A 16339-nucleotide genomic window follows, 5' to 3' on the forward strand; every position below is an offset into this window, starting at 1 on the left:
CAAGTTTGAGGCCAGCCTCAGCAACTTAACGAGGCCCTAAGCAACTTAGTGAGACCTTGTCTCAAAATTTAAAAATAAAAGGGCTGGGGTTGTGGTTCAATACTTGGTACTGAAGGGACCAAAAAAAAAAGAAAGAAAGAAAGAAAGAAACTGTTGAAATTAAAGTGCTAAATAAAGTGCTAAATTTCATTAGAAGCTGAAAGCTTGTTTTCTGGTCTCATCCATTTGTTATTTTAATTGTCATCTACTTTTTCACAATTCTTTCTTGCTGTGTTCTGCCCTGCTTCTGTTCTCCTTTCTCTAATAATCCATAGTAGGGGTCTGACATCTATATTAAATGTATCACATCCTAAGTACAGTTTTATGATACCTGCTGTTTTTTTTTTAAGAGAGAGTGAGAGAGAGAGATAGAATTTTTTTTAATATTTATTTTTTAGTTTTCGGCGGACACAACATCTTTGTTTGTATGTGGTGCTGAGGATCGAACCCGGGCTGCACGCATGCAAGGCGGGCTTGCTACGGCTTGAGCCACATCCCCAGCCCCCTGCTGATTTTTAAGGGAGTAAAAAAGCTTTTTATATGTAATGGTAGTTTTCTATGTTTTTTAATTGATAGACTTCATATAATTTCTTTGACCATTTGAATATTTAGTGTTTCTTTAAAGGTCCATTCAATATTTTGTGACTTCTTTGTTGGTTTGAAATTTCATTTATCTTCATAGCATAAATTTCTGTGGCCAGTGGTTTTCCAACTTGAGCTCACATTAGACTTATTTGAAGGACTTGTGTAAAGATTGCTGGTCCATAATAGCTGTTAATCATTCATTCATTCATTCATTTATTTTGAGATGAGGTCTGAGTGTGTTGCCCAGGCTGGTCTTGAACATTCGGTTCAAGCCATTTCCTCAGCCTCCCTAGTAGCTGGGACTATAAGTTCATGGCACTCTCCCCCGGCTTGATCAGAATTTCTGATTCAGAGGGTCTGTAGTGGGACTTGAAAATCTGCATTTCTAACAAGTCCCCAGATGATACTTGATGCTGTTGGCTTAAGGATCTGTCTTTAGAAATTATTACCCTAGTCTATTGGGAATGGCATCACCAAAAGAGCTTCTGACACTGTGAAAACCCAGTTACCACTGCAGGTACTTGCTGTATTCTGATAGCCACTAAAGCTTTTTTTTTTTTAATACTTTTTTTTTAGTTGTTGATGGACTTTATTCATTTATTTATATGCGGTTCTGAGACTCGAACCCAGTGCCTCACACATGTGAAGTAAGTGCCCTACCACTGAGCCACAGTGCCAGCCCTAAAGCTTATTATTGAGGGGTAAAAAGACAGTAAAGTTCTTTCAGGTATATGAGAGGATAAAATACATTAATACTTTCAATTAATTCATCAATAAATTTTTATTGAATACCTACTGTGTGTCAGGTACTATTTTAGGCATGAGGCTATAGTGGTAGACAAGAAAGAGTCTATGTATTTATACTTAGAATCTAGTGAAGAAAAAATTTGTAAGTTCATCATACTATTTAAAATTGCTTTTTCATAAATCAGATTACATAACTCCTGAAAATTTTCTTTGGAGTTAATGGAATTAAGCATTATGGTTAAACTCATGCGTCCACTGCTAGAATAACTTCTCCACTGTCCCCTTCCATATAATATCTATTAGGTAGAGTTGAGATATTTACAGACTTAACATTATTGCTTCTGTGGTAGTCACATTTAAATTTCATCAGGAGGACTTAGCTGACAGCCTTTGAGTCTAGGGGCGGAGGAACAAGTCAAATGGAATTTAAGCATTCCTAAATCTTACAATTTTTCTCCACAATTTTCTATTGGTGTATTATAGTTGAACATAATGGTGGGATTTGTTGTTACATATTTCTACATGCACACACTATAACAATAGAAATTAGCCAGTATCACTCCTCAGCTCTTCCCCCCTGTCTCCCCATTTCTCACCCCTTGGTCCCTTTCCACTACTGATCTTCCTTTGATTTTTAAGAGATCCATTTCCACCTTTCTTTTTCTTCTCTAACTTTTAATAAGAGAGAAAATAGGATCCTTGACCTTCTGAGTTTACTTATTTTGCTTAACATAATGGTTTCTAGTTCCATCAATTTTCCTGCAAGTGCCATAATTTCATTTTACTTTATAGATGAGTAAAACTCCATGGTGTATATATACCACATTTTCTTTATCCATCTATCTATTGATGGACACCTAGGCTGGTTCCATAGTTGGGAGATCGTAAATTGTGCTGCTAGGTATCCATGTCTCACTGTGGTAGGATGACTTTAATTTTTCAGAATAAATACCAAGGAATGGCATAGCTGGGTTATATGGTGGTTCCATGTGTATCTTTTTTTTTTTTTTTTAGAGTGAAAGAGGAGAGAGAGAGAGAGAGAGAGAGAGAGAGAGAGAGAGAGAGAGAGAGAGAATTTTTTAATATTATTTTTTAGTTCTCCGCGGACACAACATCTTTGTTGGTATGTGGTGCTGAGGATCGAACCTGGGCCGCACGTATGCCAGGCGAGCGCGGTACCGCTTGAGCCACATCCCCAGCCCCCATGTGTATCTTTAGAGGAGCCTCCATACTGATTTTCATAGTGGTTATACTAATTTACAGTCCCACTATAGTGTTAAACTGTTCCTTTTTCTCCATATTCCCTCCAGCATTTATTATTTATATTTTTGATGACTACTATTCTAACTGGTATGAGATGAAATCTCAGTATAGTTTTGATTTGCATTTCCCTAATTGCTAATGTTATTGAACTTTTTTTTATGTATTTGTTGGCCATTTGTATTTCTTCTTCTGATAAGCATCTATGTAACTCATTTGCCCATTTGTTAATTGAGTTATTTGATTTTTTTGATGTAAATGTTTAAGTTCTTTATAAATATTGGATATTCTCTTTCAGAAGAGTAGCTAGCAGAGATTTTCTCCCATCTGTGGGCTCTCTCTTCACATTCCTAATTGTTTGCTATGCTGGGCAGAAGCTTTATTAATTTGATGCTGTCCCATTTATTAACTCTTGGCATTATTTCCTGAACGTTAGGAATTCTATTGAGAAAGTCATTGCCTGTGCTAAAAGCTGGAGTGTTGACCTTATTATTTCTTTTAGGAATTGCATAGTTTCTTATCTAATTCTGAGGTCTTTGATCCATTTTGAGTTGACTTTTGTGCAGGGTGAGAGATAACCTACATGTGGATAACCAGTTGTCCCAACACCATTTGTCTAAAAGGCTGTCTTTCCTCCAGTGTGTGTTTTGGCATCTTTGTCAAGGATATCAAGACGACTGTAGATGTGTGTGTGAGTTTTTCTCTGTGTCTTTTATTCTGTGCTGTTGGTTTATAAGTTTGTTTTTATGCCAAACTGTGCATTTTTTTGTCACTATAGTTCTGTAATGTAATTTGAAGTCAGGTGTGATGCCTCCAGCATCGCTTCTTTTGGCTTAAAATTGCTTTGGCTATTCTGGACCTTTTATTCTTTCAAATGAAATTTAGGACTTCTTTTTCAAATCGTATAATTTTATAATTTTTTTGGAGGGGTGGGTACTGGGGATTGAAGTCAGGGGCACTTGACCACTGAGCCCTGTTTTGTATTTTATTTAGAGATAGGGTCTCACTGAGTTGTTTAGAGCCTTGCTTTTGCTGAGTCTGGCTCTGAACTCACAATCCTCCTGTCTCAGCCTCCCAACCCGCTGAGTTACAGGCGTATGCTACCTTGCCCAGCTCAATTTTTTTTAACACAAGGGAATAATACCATCAAAAATTGGAGTGGGCTGGATGTGGTGGTGCACAACTGTAATTCCACTGACTTGGGAGGCTGAGGCAGGAGGATTGCAAGTTCAAGGCCAGTCTCAGCAATTTAAGGAGACCTTGTCTCAAAGTAAATATAAAAAGGACTGAGGATATACTCAGTGGTAAAGTGCCCCTGGGTTTAATTCCCTGTACTAAAACACACACACACACCCCAACAAACAAACAAACAAACAAACAAAAAAAAAACCCCCACCAACTTAGAGTGATCCTCCCACCCCATTCATGGAAAAACCAGGGTACAGCACTAAGAACTTAACCTGTTTGCAATGTTACTTATGAAGTGGAAGTGGGATTAGGAGGTGAAGTAGGACTAACTTTGACTTTTTTTATAATTTACATGTCTAATCCCTGTCCCCCTTACCCATTGAGTGTAGTAAGAGAAGACAGTATATAGTTCAGGGCTGGGAATGTGGCCTAGTAGAAGTGCACTTACCTAGCACACATGAGATCTTGGGTTCAACCCCTATCACTGACCCCCACCCCAATATAATATATATATATATATATATATATATATATATATATATATATATATATATCCTTTTCCTTCCATTATATACTATTAAGATAGAATATCCTTTTCCTTCCATTATATAAGATAGACTATCAAATATTATGTTCTTTGTAAAATAGAACTTTTTAAAAAAATTATAAAAGAACTTCTGTATTCTCCACGTTTTAGGTTGTGTTTGGTTCTAATGGAATTTTTTGCTTTTTTTTACTTTGTAAATCAGCTAAAATACATAGACTACTTAAGAAGAAAAAGTAATTAATTGAAAAAAAAATTTAACTAAAATACTTTTCATATGTTTTATTTTAGACTGGGTGGTGATAATATGTAGTTATTTTTCAGGACTTATTTAAGAATATATGCAAATAAAAATAAGAATATATTCAAACAGCCTGTAATCCCAGTGCTCAGGAGGCTGAGGCAGCAGGATCACGAGTTCAAAGCCAGCCATAACGAGGCACTAAGCAGCTCAGTGAGATCTTGTCTCTAAAAAAAAAAAAAAAACAGGGCTCGGGATGTGGCTCAGTGGTCCAGTGCCTTCATTCTTCAGTTACCCCCTTCCCCCCAAAAAAAGAAATATATTTAAACAAAATAGGATTATTTGTTAGCATTTTAGAGAGATTTTCTTGTTACTAGATGAGTTTGCAAGAGATCACTCTATAATGTTTTGTATCAAAAAGAAAAGATTTAGTTCTTTAGATAGCAAAAAGATACTGCTTATTGTGCATTATGTTTGAGAAAACTTTTAGGAAGATCTGAATTCTTATTTTCTTTCCATATTATCTTTTTAAAATGCAAATTATCAGAAAATAAAGTCAAGATTTAGAATAATTACTTGGAATTAAAAAAAATCTTTTGAAGAACAAACCAAGGATCTAGTTTGAGATGAAAAATTAAAAGGTAGTAATTTCTTTTTGATACATTTGCTTTCTTGAATAAACTATGCATTTTCTTTTTATCTTTATAGACTTTGGTCTACAGTTAGTATCTATTTAGATTTACAACACTAAGTGTCAGCCATCTGGTTTGGAAAACAAGGTTGGCAGCGTCACATTTGCTTTTGATTCATTGCTAACATTATGTGGCACTCTTAAGAGTGCTAGTCATCCACAGAGGCAAGAAACACAAATGATTTTGCCTAGGCTTTATCTGCAGGCCTGTGTGTTCTGAGAAGAGAGGCCTCCATGAAAAAAGGCAGAATTTTTGGTGAGCCATCTTCTTGGAAGTAAAAGCAGAGGCAGGAGCCAGTGCGTTCAGCTTTCTGTCTCACAAAGGGAGATGCCATTGTAATATCATATAACCCTATGTTCAATTTTGTTGTCTTCTGTTTCTCTAGTAATTAGTAGCAGGTGCTTTAACAAAAAGAATTCCTATATACTTGTTTTTGGAGATCATAAGAAATGGGGAGGCTAATGAGAGATTCTAGTTAGTTCTGTAGCTAGTCTGAGGGAAAACAATTCCGAAACACAGAATAGCTGGAAGGAAAAGAAAGGCTGAATTCTTGTGTTTGTCAAAGGAAGGAAAAGACTCTGAGTAGCTGCCCTGGATCTGAGACTATTAGTGGGGCTACTTGAAACTGCTTGTGATGTGCATAGCACTGTGTTTTGTGTGGACTAGAAAAGAAATTAGATAGGGCCCCTGCTGTAAAGGAGCTTGCTCTCTTGTGGGGATAATATATAAGGAAACAATTCTACATAATGTTTAATAAAATCAGTGTTGTAAGAGTGAGAAAGGAGAGAGAGCTGTTGTTAGTTGTTCTAATGGAAATTTCATATTTGAGCTGAGCTTGTGAGGATGATAAAATGCATTTGAGAAGCAAAGACTTTTCTGGTTTTATTTTCCCCTCCCTCTCCTAGGCCATTACCAAATCATGCCAGTTTATTTGTAAGTGGAATAATGATTCTTTAGCCTGTTCTTATTGCACAATTTCAGGAGTTTTTAACACAGTCATCAAGAACCTGAAAAATTTGGCCTCTCTCATTTAACTAGAAACAGCAGTAGAAAATAGAAACAAAAGCAAAAACAAAACAAACAAACAAAACCCCACCAATATCCTAACATGTAAGGTTTTTTTTTTGTATTGCCAGGAATAGTCCTGAAGGCTGTACATATTAACACATTTCACACTCTCTACAACTTAAGGCCAGATAATGTTTCCAACGCTAAACAGCTATTTCAGGTGTAGAAGCAGGGGTTTAAACTCAGGCGCCTAGTAGGACTTCAAAGCCCAGGCCCAAGCATTGCACACTAATGAATTATAACCTGTCTCTCCCTCCCCTTACTGCTGTCTCTACCCATGAATCCAGACTTTTAACCTCCATTGGACTTTCCTGTATACCATTTTCATTCCAGAAAAAAAATCATTTTTTAGTTTCTAACTCCTGGTTATCCTTAGTTTGAATGTCAGCTTCTGAATGGGGTTGGGGGCAGGCCTTAACTGATAACTATCACTTTTATCATAGCCCCATTTTTTTTTTTTTGGTTAGCACCTGTCACAACTTGTGATATATTAGATACCCACATATAGTAGTAAATACATTTCAAAAAGTTCAGTTCTTATAAAAACTGGCATTATTGTGAATTTAATGAAATGACCCGAGTCATTCTGCGCAGAGAAGGAGGTCTCCTCTGTGTATTGGGGGTGGAATGGGGGTAGTAGGTTTCAGGATTCAGACTAAGTTCTCTCAGGTCTGTCCAAGTCTGACTGTGGTTTGGTGCCACCTGGTGGAAGTTATGTCCTCATGTGACTACTGTTTGAAGATGGTGTAGAAAATGGGAGCCAATTACAGTTGTCCCTTATTATCTGTAGTGGTTTGGTTTTAGTATCTAACCCTCCACCCCGCCCCATACCAGTTCTTAGATACTCAAGCCCCTTATATAAAATGACATAATATTTACATATAATCTATGCACATCCTCCTGTGTACTTTAAATTATCTCTGGATTACTTATAATACCTAATACAACATAAGTGCTCTATAAATAGGTTATCTTTTTTTAATGTTTATTTTAGTTATAGGTGAACATAATAAACTTTATTTTATTTTTATGTGGTGCTAAGGATCAAACTTAGTGCCTCATGGGTGCTAGACAAATGCTCTATTGCTGAGCCACAACCCCAGCCCCAGGTTATCTGTTGCTTAGGGAATAATAAGGAAGCAAAAAGTTTGTCTCTGTTCAGTACAAGTGCTCCTCCTCAATATTTTCAATTGGTGGTTGGTTGAACTGAGGATGTAGAACCCACTGATAAGGAAGGGCAACTATACCAGTTGCCTTATCTGAATTCATTAATTCATGAAGTTTTACCATGATATTTATACTTGTATTTATGTGCTTGATATTTACACACTGTGGTCCATAAAGTTAGAGACCATATCTGCTTTGTTGACTGGAATTCTCAGTCAGGAACCCAGTAGGTTTTCATCAAAGTATTTATTTGTTGAGTGAATGAGAAAGCATCATGGGCTAGAACAGAATGCCAGGAATTTTGTATTTAGAGACTGATGAGCAGTGCAATTTAACCAGCAGTGCTTTGTAGGAGAGGCAGGGTTGAGAGGTGAGCTGGACAGGTACAGTGGAATACAGATTGTGATGGCCCTTAAGGTAATGTGAATAGCAGAGGTGCTGTGTGAAACAAGATCTGGAGGTGACATGTGAAAAGAGAAAGATGTATTTTAAACACTCAGACTGTAGCAAGGGGCATACCTTCCAAAATACCAGGTTGAGAGGTTAGGAAACTACTAGGTTAGGGAATTAAACTTGGCCCAACTTCACAAGGCAACAAAGGAGAGGAAAAAAAATGATGGAAATAGAATTTATAAATCGAGATAGTTGAAATAAGTCCAAAGTATACCAGAAATTATATTAAAACCTTCAATGATGTTCTTAGAATGAATCTGTGATATTTATAACAGAGTCATAAAAGTAAATCAAATAAGTAGAAACAGATAACACATATTAGATAAAACTAAATTTAAAAAATGGATAAACATTTAGAAAAATACTAATCAAAGGAGCTAGAGAAATAAGATAGAATTTGGGGTGGATATCTTTAATCAGGTCAAAGAGTGTTTTCAAACTGGGAAAAAAGAATAGTCAGAAAGCATAATTATCATAAACATACATGTATTCAATACCATTTCAGAATTGCCAGGAGAAGCAGACATAATTACAAAATAGTAGGACTTGAACACATTTCAAAATTGAAAAGTCATTTAGACACAGAATTTAAAATGGCATCAAAGAATTGAGCCACAGGACTGGCAAACTTCATAAATTGAAGTAACATATAGAATATTGTACCTAAACTATAGAAGTAAGACCTCAGATATTTTAAAATTTATCCAAAGGCCAGTTTTTAACCATATGCTATGCTACAGGGAAATTTCAACAATGTTCAGAAAATAAGTATCATACAGAATATATTGTCTTGATGGTATAATAAAATTAGAAAACAATGAAAAGACAATCATAATACTTTATGATTTTGGGAACTAAAGCTCAGTTAACAGGTCAAAGAGGAAATGAAAATTATAAAATACTTAATAGCTACATAACAATGAAAGCATTGCATATTAAAACCTGGGCTTGGCATGGTTGTATGCTTCTGTATTCCAGCTACTCTGGAGGCTGAGGCAGGAGAATACAAGTTCAAAGCTAGCTTTAACAACTTAGCCAGGCCCTAAGCAAATCAGTGAGACCTGTCTCTAAATTAAAAAAGGGGCTGAGGGGGGGGGAAGGGGGGGCTGAGTGGTTAGGGTTTTGTCTCAGTGATAGAATGCTTGTGTGTGTGCACTGGGTTTGATCCTCAGCACCACATAAAAATAAATAAATAAAATAAAGCTATTTAAAAAGGTGCCGAGGGCTGGGGATGTGGCTCAAGCGGTAGTGCACTCACCTGGCATGTGTGTGGCGGGTTCAATCCTCAGTACCACATACAAACAAAGATGTTGTGTCTGCCGAAAACTAAAAAATAAATATTAAAAAAAAATTCTCTTAAAAAAATAAAATAAAAAGGTGCCGAGGATGTTGCTCAGTGGCTCATATACTATAATTGGAACAATACAGAGAAGATAAGCATGGCCCCTGTATATAAGGATGATCCATAATATGAAGTTGTCCATCTTAAAAAAAAATTGGAATGTGACTTAAGCAGAATTCACTGGGTAATAGAGTAGCTCTAAATGTATTTCTTAGAAAATAAGATTGATATAATGAGCATATATTCAAATCTTGATGTTAATAAATTAGTAAAGGACCAATATAACAAAGCCAAATAAAGTAGAAGAAAGGTAAAAATAAACATCAAAATTAATGAAATAGAAAGTAAAAATACAATAGATTTTGTTTTTACAGTACTGGGGATTGAACCCCCAGGGATGCTCTACCACTGGGCTACATCTTCAGTCCACCCCTGCTCCCCACACCCCTCCACTCTCATTTGGTACTGAGGATTGAACCAGGGGCCACTAAGCTACATCCTATCCTTTATTTTAATCTTTTATTCATTCATTCATTCATTCATTTGTTTATTTATTTATTTATTTAGAGATAGAGTTTTGCTAAGTTGCTAAGGATCTAAGTCCTGCCTCAGACTCAAGAGTTTCTGGGATTGTAGGCATGAATCACCAAGTACAACTCCCCAGCCTTCTAAAAAATTGAGACAAGGTCCTGCTATGTTGCCAGGCTGGCCTTGAACTTGTTGTCCTTCATTTGAGCCTCCTGAGTAGCTAGATTATAGGTGTGTACAACTGTGTTGGGCAAAATAATAGATTATTAATAAAACCAGAACATTAATAAAATGGACAGTCCTCTGTAAAGAGAGAGAAAGGATAAATAAGCACTGAGAACAAAAATATGAACAACAGAATAGAGTTTAAAAACTATAAAAGAATGTTGTGAACAAACTACTGCCAAGGAATTTGAAAGCCCATGAAACGGATAATCTTTTTTTTTTTTTTAAATATTTTTTTAGTTAAAGGTGGACACACGGTATCTTTTTTTTTTTAGAGATTGAGAATTTTTTAATGTTTATTTTATTTTACATTTTGGCCGACACAACTTCTTTGTTTGTATGTGGTGCTGAGGCTCGAACCCGGGCCTTATGCATACCAGGCGAGTGCACTACTGCTTGAGCCACATCCCCAGCCCCAACACACACAGTATCTTTATTGTTATGTGATCTGAGGATGGAACCCAGTGTCTCACACATACTAGGTGAAAATCTACCTCTGAGCCACAACCCCAGCCCTGAAATAGATAATATGTAAATTATAGCAGACTCAAGAAGAAATAGAAAACCTAAACAAATCAATAATGATTCATTTAAAAAATCTTACATATCCATGCTGCTCATTTTTAAAAATCTTACATATGCATGCTGCTCATATATATATATATATATTTTTAAATAAAATCCATCAGACCCAGTTCTAATACTTTATTTTTTAAGGGATATACATAATTCCTGTTATATCCAAATTATCATAGAAAAGTAGTAAAAAGACGGAAAGCTTCCAAACTGATTTTTGAGAAGCGGGACTAACCTAAGCTTAAAATTTCCAGTACACAAAAGTTTCTGGTTAAACTCATATATTATCTCAGCTATAAATATTCAAAATAAAGAATAGCAAATGAAATCCAGCATTGATTTAAAAACATAATGACTAGATGTATTAGAAGGGAGGCAAGGATGGCCAGATACTAGGAAGTCTATTAATGTAATCATGTAACTAGAGTAAAGGAGAAAACCCATGTAACAATGTCAATAGATCCAAAAAGCATTTGTTAAATTTCAGTGCTAAACTGCTGAGACTGGCTTTGAATTTGAGATCCTCCTGCCTCAGCCTGTGGGATTACAGGCATGTGCCACTATACCTAGCTGCCATACTTTTTCTCCATAAAGTATGATATTTGCTGTAGATTTTTAGTATATACCCCTTATCATGTTCCAATCCACATTAAGAGTATTTATCTTCAGCAACTTAGGGTTGTCTCAAAATAAAATTTAAAAAATAAAAAGGAGGGCTAAGGTTGTAGCTCAGTGATGGAGCGCTTGCTTTGCATGCATGAAGCACTGGGTTCAATCTTCAGCACCACATAAAAATAAGTAAATAAAAATAAAGGTATTTTGTCCAGCTTAAATAAATAAATAAATAATAAAAAGGAGTGGGATATAGACATTGGTAAAGTGCCCTATGTTCATTCAATCCCTAGTACTCCCTCTTCCCCCAGAAAAAACAAAAACATCAAAATCAAAATTTGAAAGAAGAACCAGTTATTGTTTCTCCTAGACCTCTGTGGTCATGTGGTTCTGCTGATATGAACTGGTTTCTCTTAAATGTGTTGATCTGTCCATCAGCTGGAAGCTGGCTTGCTAGTGGGGGCCTCAGCTGGGTCAACATAGCCCTCCTTCTTTCTAGTCATCGTTTTTCTTTTTCATTTCTTATGCTATAGTCAAGGACCTGGTGTTATGTTGAGGAATGGTGATCCTCCTGTGCATCCCTGTTTCCTTCCTAATCTCTGAAGGAGGTGTATCTGAAGTTGCCACTTGAAATTTAATGTTTGTTGTGAGCTTTTTAGTATGTATATTAAATTAAGGAGTCTTTTTCTGTTTCTTTGGTTTTGTCCTTTCAGCATTCTTTGACATCTTGTTTTTTCTCCTCTAACCTGTTCACATAGCTGTAAAGTAATGGATTCTCAGGTGTGATCTCTTCTTGCATTCTCAGATGATCAACTCTCCACATTGCTCATCATTTTGCTTTGTTTTGCCTTCAGTTAAAGATCTTTGCTTTGTATATTTATAAGTGAAATGTAACTGTAATTGTATTTTCTTGTTCTTATCTAATTTTAGAGTCAAGATTACACTGGGCTCATCAAATAATCTAGGTGTGGCTTTCTCTTCTCTTTCTTTCTTTCTTTTTTCTTTTCTTTATTTTATTTGGTACTGGGGATCGATCTCATGGGTACTTGACCATTGAGCTACATCCCAAGCCCTGTTTCGTATTTTATTTAGAGACAGGGTCTCAATGAGTTGCTTAGTGCCTCACTTTTGCTGAGGCTGGCTTTGAACTTGTGATTCTCCTGTCTCAGTCTCCTGAGGCACTGGGATTTCACACACAGCTCTCTTCTGTTTTTGGTAACAATTTGCATAAGAACTACTTTTAAAATTTGCTAGGCTGGGCATGGTGTTATATACCTATAAGTCCAGCTATTTGGGAGGCTTTGAGGCAGAATGAAAAGTTTGAGACCTTCCCATCTATGTATGATATATCAAAATGCATAAATGCATTCTACTGTCATGTATAACTAATTAAATAAAAAATTAATAAAAATTGTTTGAGACCAGTCTCAGCAACTTAATGAGATCCTGTTTCAAAATTAAGAGGGCTGGGGCTGTAGCTCAGTGGTGAATGCTCACCTAGTATGTGTGAGACCCTGAGTTTGATCTTGATCTACAAGTGGAATTGTAAAAGAAAAAAAACCAAACTAAACAAAAAACGCCCAAAACAAAACTCAAATCCTTGAAATCAATTGTCATAGTAGTATTTCAAATAGAGACCATTAACTGTTTTAACTCACTTTGCAGAGTGCCATGCATATTTGGGTGCTTAATAAGTGCTATACTTGTTTGTCTAATATTCATTAGAAAAGACTAGTTGGAATAATTAATTTGCAGTCTCCTATGAGTAATTGCTAAGTTTGAAGGAGTGTTTTGCCTAGTATAAATCATAAAGCATATAATCAACAAACTTCCTATAATGCCAGCTACTTGGGAGGCTAAGGCAAGAGGATTGAGAGTTTGAGGTCAACCTAGACAATTTAGCCAGACCCTGTCTCAAGTAGAGAAAAACAATCAAACTCAGGAGAGTTTGGCCCAGGGAAAACTTAAGTCAAATGTAAACAATATGAATAAAAAGTCAAATTATAACTAAGCCATGTAGTTATCAACAATGGTACATACTGGCTACTCATTCATTATAGGATTTGCATGGTTCATACCTTACAATGAATGCTCTTATTGTAGATGATTTATGATAAAATATTTTAGAAGTCATGAAAATCTAAAAAGAGCCATGTTCTTTTCCTAAGAAAATTTTGTCATTGTGAACCTCTATTAAACACTCATGATGCTGATCGTGGTGGTGCATGCCCGTAATCCCAGTGGCTCATTAGGCTGAGACAGGAGGTTCAACTAGCCTCAGTAATTTATCGAGGCCCTAAGCAACTCAGTGAGAAACACTGTCTATAAATAAATTACAAAAAGGGCTGGGGATGTGGCTCAATGGTTTAGGCATCCCTGGGTTCAATCCCCAGTACCAAAAAACAAAAACAAAAAACTCTCATTACTTTTGAGGCTTTTGTTTTGTTTTTTAGTACTGGGGATTTAACTCGGGGGCAATTTACCACTGAGAGTCATCTCCAACCCTTTTTATTTTTTTATTTTGAGACAAGGTCTCAGTTGCTTAGGGCCTTGTTAAATTGCTGAGGCTAGCCTTGAATTTGGGCTCCTACTATGTCAGCCCCCAAAGCCACAGGGATTACAGGTGTACACCACTGTGCCTGGCTTGTGCAGGCTTGTACGCACATAAATATTTGAACTTTCTTAGGTGGGGTTTAAAGATGTAGCATATACCCATTATTGTTTAACTTTATGTATATGCAGTTTTGTATATCATATTGTCTTTAGGACTTTCACTCTTAAGGGGGGGACTCAGTGAATTGAAAAGTCAGACTACTTTTTTTCTTTTGTTAATAATTTAGGACTTCCAGTTTGTAGGCACATAAGTTTAAATATTTGTTGAATACATGAATGTATATGTGACTGTGGGTTCAAGCATCTTTATTTTACTTATATAATGTAAAATATGATATTAAAATAAGCCAGTAAGCCAGAAAAACTGCAAGTAGACAAACCGTAGGATAAAACATGAACTAACTCATCTTTTCTCTTTGTAAATCTGTAGACTGTACTCCTGTTTTCTCATGTAGGCGAACCAAGTTTTTTTACCTAGTGGTCCTAAATCACCTGATTCTAGCTTATTGTCTTTTTTCTCATAGATTAGTTTTCTTGACTTCTCTTTTCTCCTAACATGTGCAACACAAACTTTGAATTTCATTATTTGTTAGTATGATTGTATGAGAAAAGCTTAGACCGACCTCCTCCTGTTGTTCTCCTACTCCTGCTCAAAATATTTCTTTTTCTTAATTTCTCAGAAAGATACTTCCCATTGCTTTAGCTTTTGACATTATATATTGCCAACTGCAAAACAGCAACCATTTTGCAGTTGGCAATATATAAAGTAATAGTAAAATGGATTTAACTTCATCTATTTTATAACCTATAAATGTCGTAGAAGATTTTTCTGGAATTTCTGACTTTGAAATCATAAGGTAGCTGGGGATGTGGCTCAAGCGGTAACGTGCTCGCCTGGCATATGTGGGGTGCTGCATTTGATCCTCAGCACCACGTAAAATAAAATAAAGATATTGTGTCCACCAAAAACTGAAAAATAAATATTAAAATTAAAAAAAAGAAATCATAAGATACTCTATGATCTTTGTCAAAGTATTTAACTTCTTGGGGCCTCAAGTTTATTGGTGTATATAGAATAAGGGAAAACTTAATTCTCATGTAATTCTCCTTTTGGTGGTTGGAGAGCTTGCTAATTAAAATAGGAGCCTGTGTGGTGACACACACCTGTAATTTCAGTTGGAGGCTGAGGCAGGAGGATTGTGAATTTTAGGCCAGCCTTGACACTTTTAGTGAAACTGTGTCTCAAAAATAAAAAGCCTGAAGATACAAGTTCAGAGGTGGAATGCACCCGGATTTTATTCTCAGTTACACTTCCCACACCCTTTGTGTTATTATTCTCAGTTACACTTCCCACACCCTTTGTGTTAGAATCTAGCCGAAGACTATCTGAAAGAGCACACATTATAGGTTTGGGTATTCTTGTGTCATATGCCTAATCCATGATAGTCAAAGAAAAAAGGTCACAATCAGGTTCTTTATGTTTTGAAAACCTGTGGGTGATAAGATCACTAGACTCTTTTCCAACCATAACATTGTATCATTCTTTGTACTAGATATCAAAAGGATACAAATGAAATCATTAGTGTAATCTAAAAATAAAAACATTTAAAACCTATATGGTATTGGGAACAATTATATATCTCAAGCATTTTTTTCTTCTTGTTACTACAGGACTATAAAATCACCCAAATATCACAAGTGAACATTTTGTGGCCATTAGCATTCAAATTCTGTAAAAAGGCCAAGGGTTTTTATTTTTGGTTATAGTGTACTTCAATTGTAATGATTATATATTCAGACATTTTCAAAACACAAGAGATTAGTGATTGAAAGAGTTTGTCCAACTAAAGCAAATTAACAAATGAAATGAATTTAAGATTCTGTCCTTGAAAATTAGAGACCATTAACAAGCTTTATAACCTTTCTTAAAATTGTGAGTTGTGACCAGTTGGGATTTTAAACTTCCCCTTCTTTCCATATCAGTTACATATTTGCTGATTAACAAGCCACCCCATTATAACACCAAACATTTACCGTCTCACACAATTTTTGAGGTTGAGAATTGAGGAATGGCTTTGCTGTGTGGCCCTGGCTCTGGTCATCGAGGGCTTCACTCATCCGAAGACTTGGAGGGTCTGTCTGTCAGACATGGCTCTTGGCAGGACGTTCTTGCCTTATGTTCCAGCTCTGCAGAGCTGCTGGGTGGGGGGTACTCATGGCTTGAGTGGCATTTGGTTTTCATCTTCAGCCTTATTCTTTTTGTTAGAAGACAGGAACTAAGTACTGTCCACACTAAAAAGGAGAGGGGAATTAATTAATTCCCATGAAGGGGGAAATGTGAAAAAAAGTGTGTGGATGAGAAAATCTGTAGGCACTAAATTTATCATCTCAGGTAAACAGGCTGGTAGTTTGGTTCCTGGGGAATGTTGAGAGTGAGGGCTGTGGTGTTAGAGTGCTTG

The 16339-nt window shown here is 36.1% G+C and overlaps 1 protein-coding gene and 1 non-coding gene across 13 annotated transcripts in view; both read left to right on the plus strand.

Annotated features, from left to right (window-relative positions):
* The window catches only part of Elf2 (E74 like ETS transcription factor 2), a 103698-nt gene that overhangs the window by 63243 nt on the left and 24116 nt on the right, over nucleotides 1-16339 (plus strand). The gene's annotated exons all lie outside the window — the stretch shown is intronic.
* LOC120892643 (U6 spliceosomal RNA) lies at nucleotides 9367-9474 on the plus strand. Its single transcript, XR_005737429.1, has one exon. It is a non-coding gene; the product is annotated as a U6 spliceosomal RNA (small nuclear RNA).

Source organism: Ictidomys tridecemlineatus, chromosome 9 (genome assembly GCF_052094955.1).
Source record: "Ictidomys tridecemlineatus isolate mIctTri1 chromosome 9, mIctTri1.hap1, whole genome shotgun sequence".
Lineage (NCBI taxonomy): Eukaryota > Metazoa > Chordata > Mammalia > Rodentia > Sciuridae > Ictidomys > Ictidomys tridecemlineatus.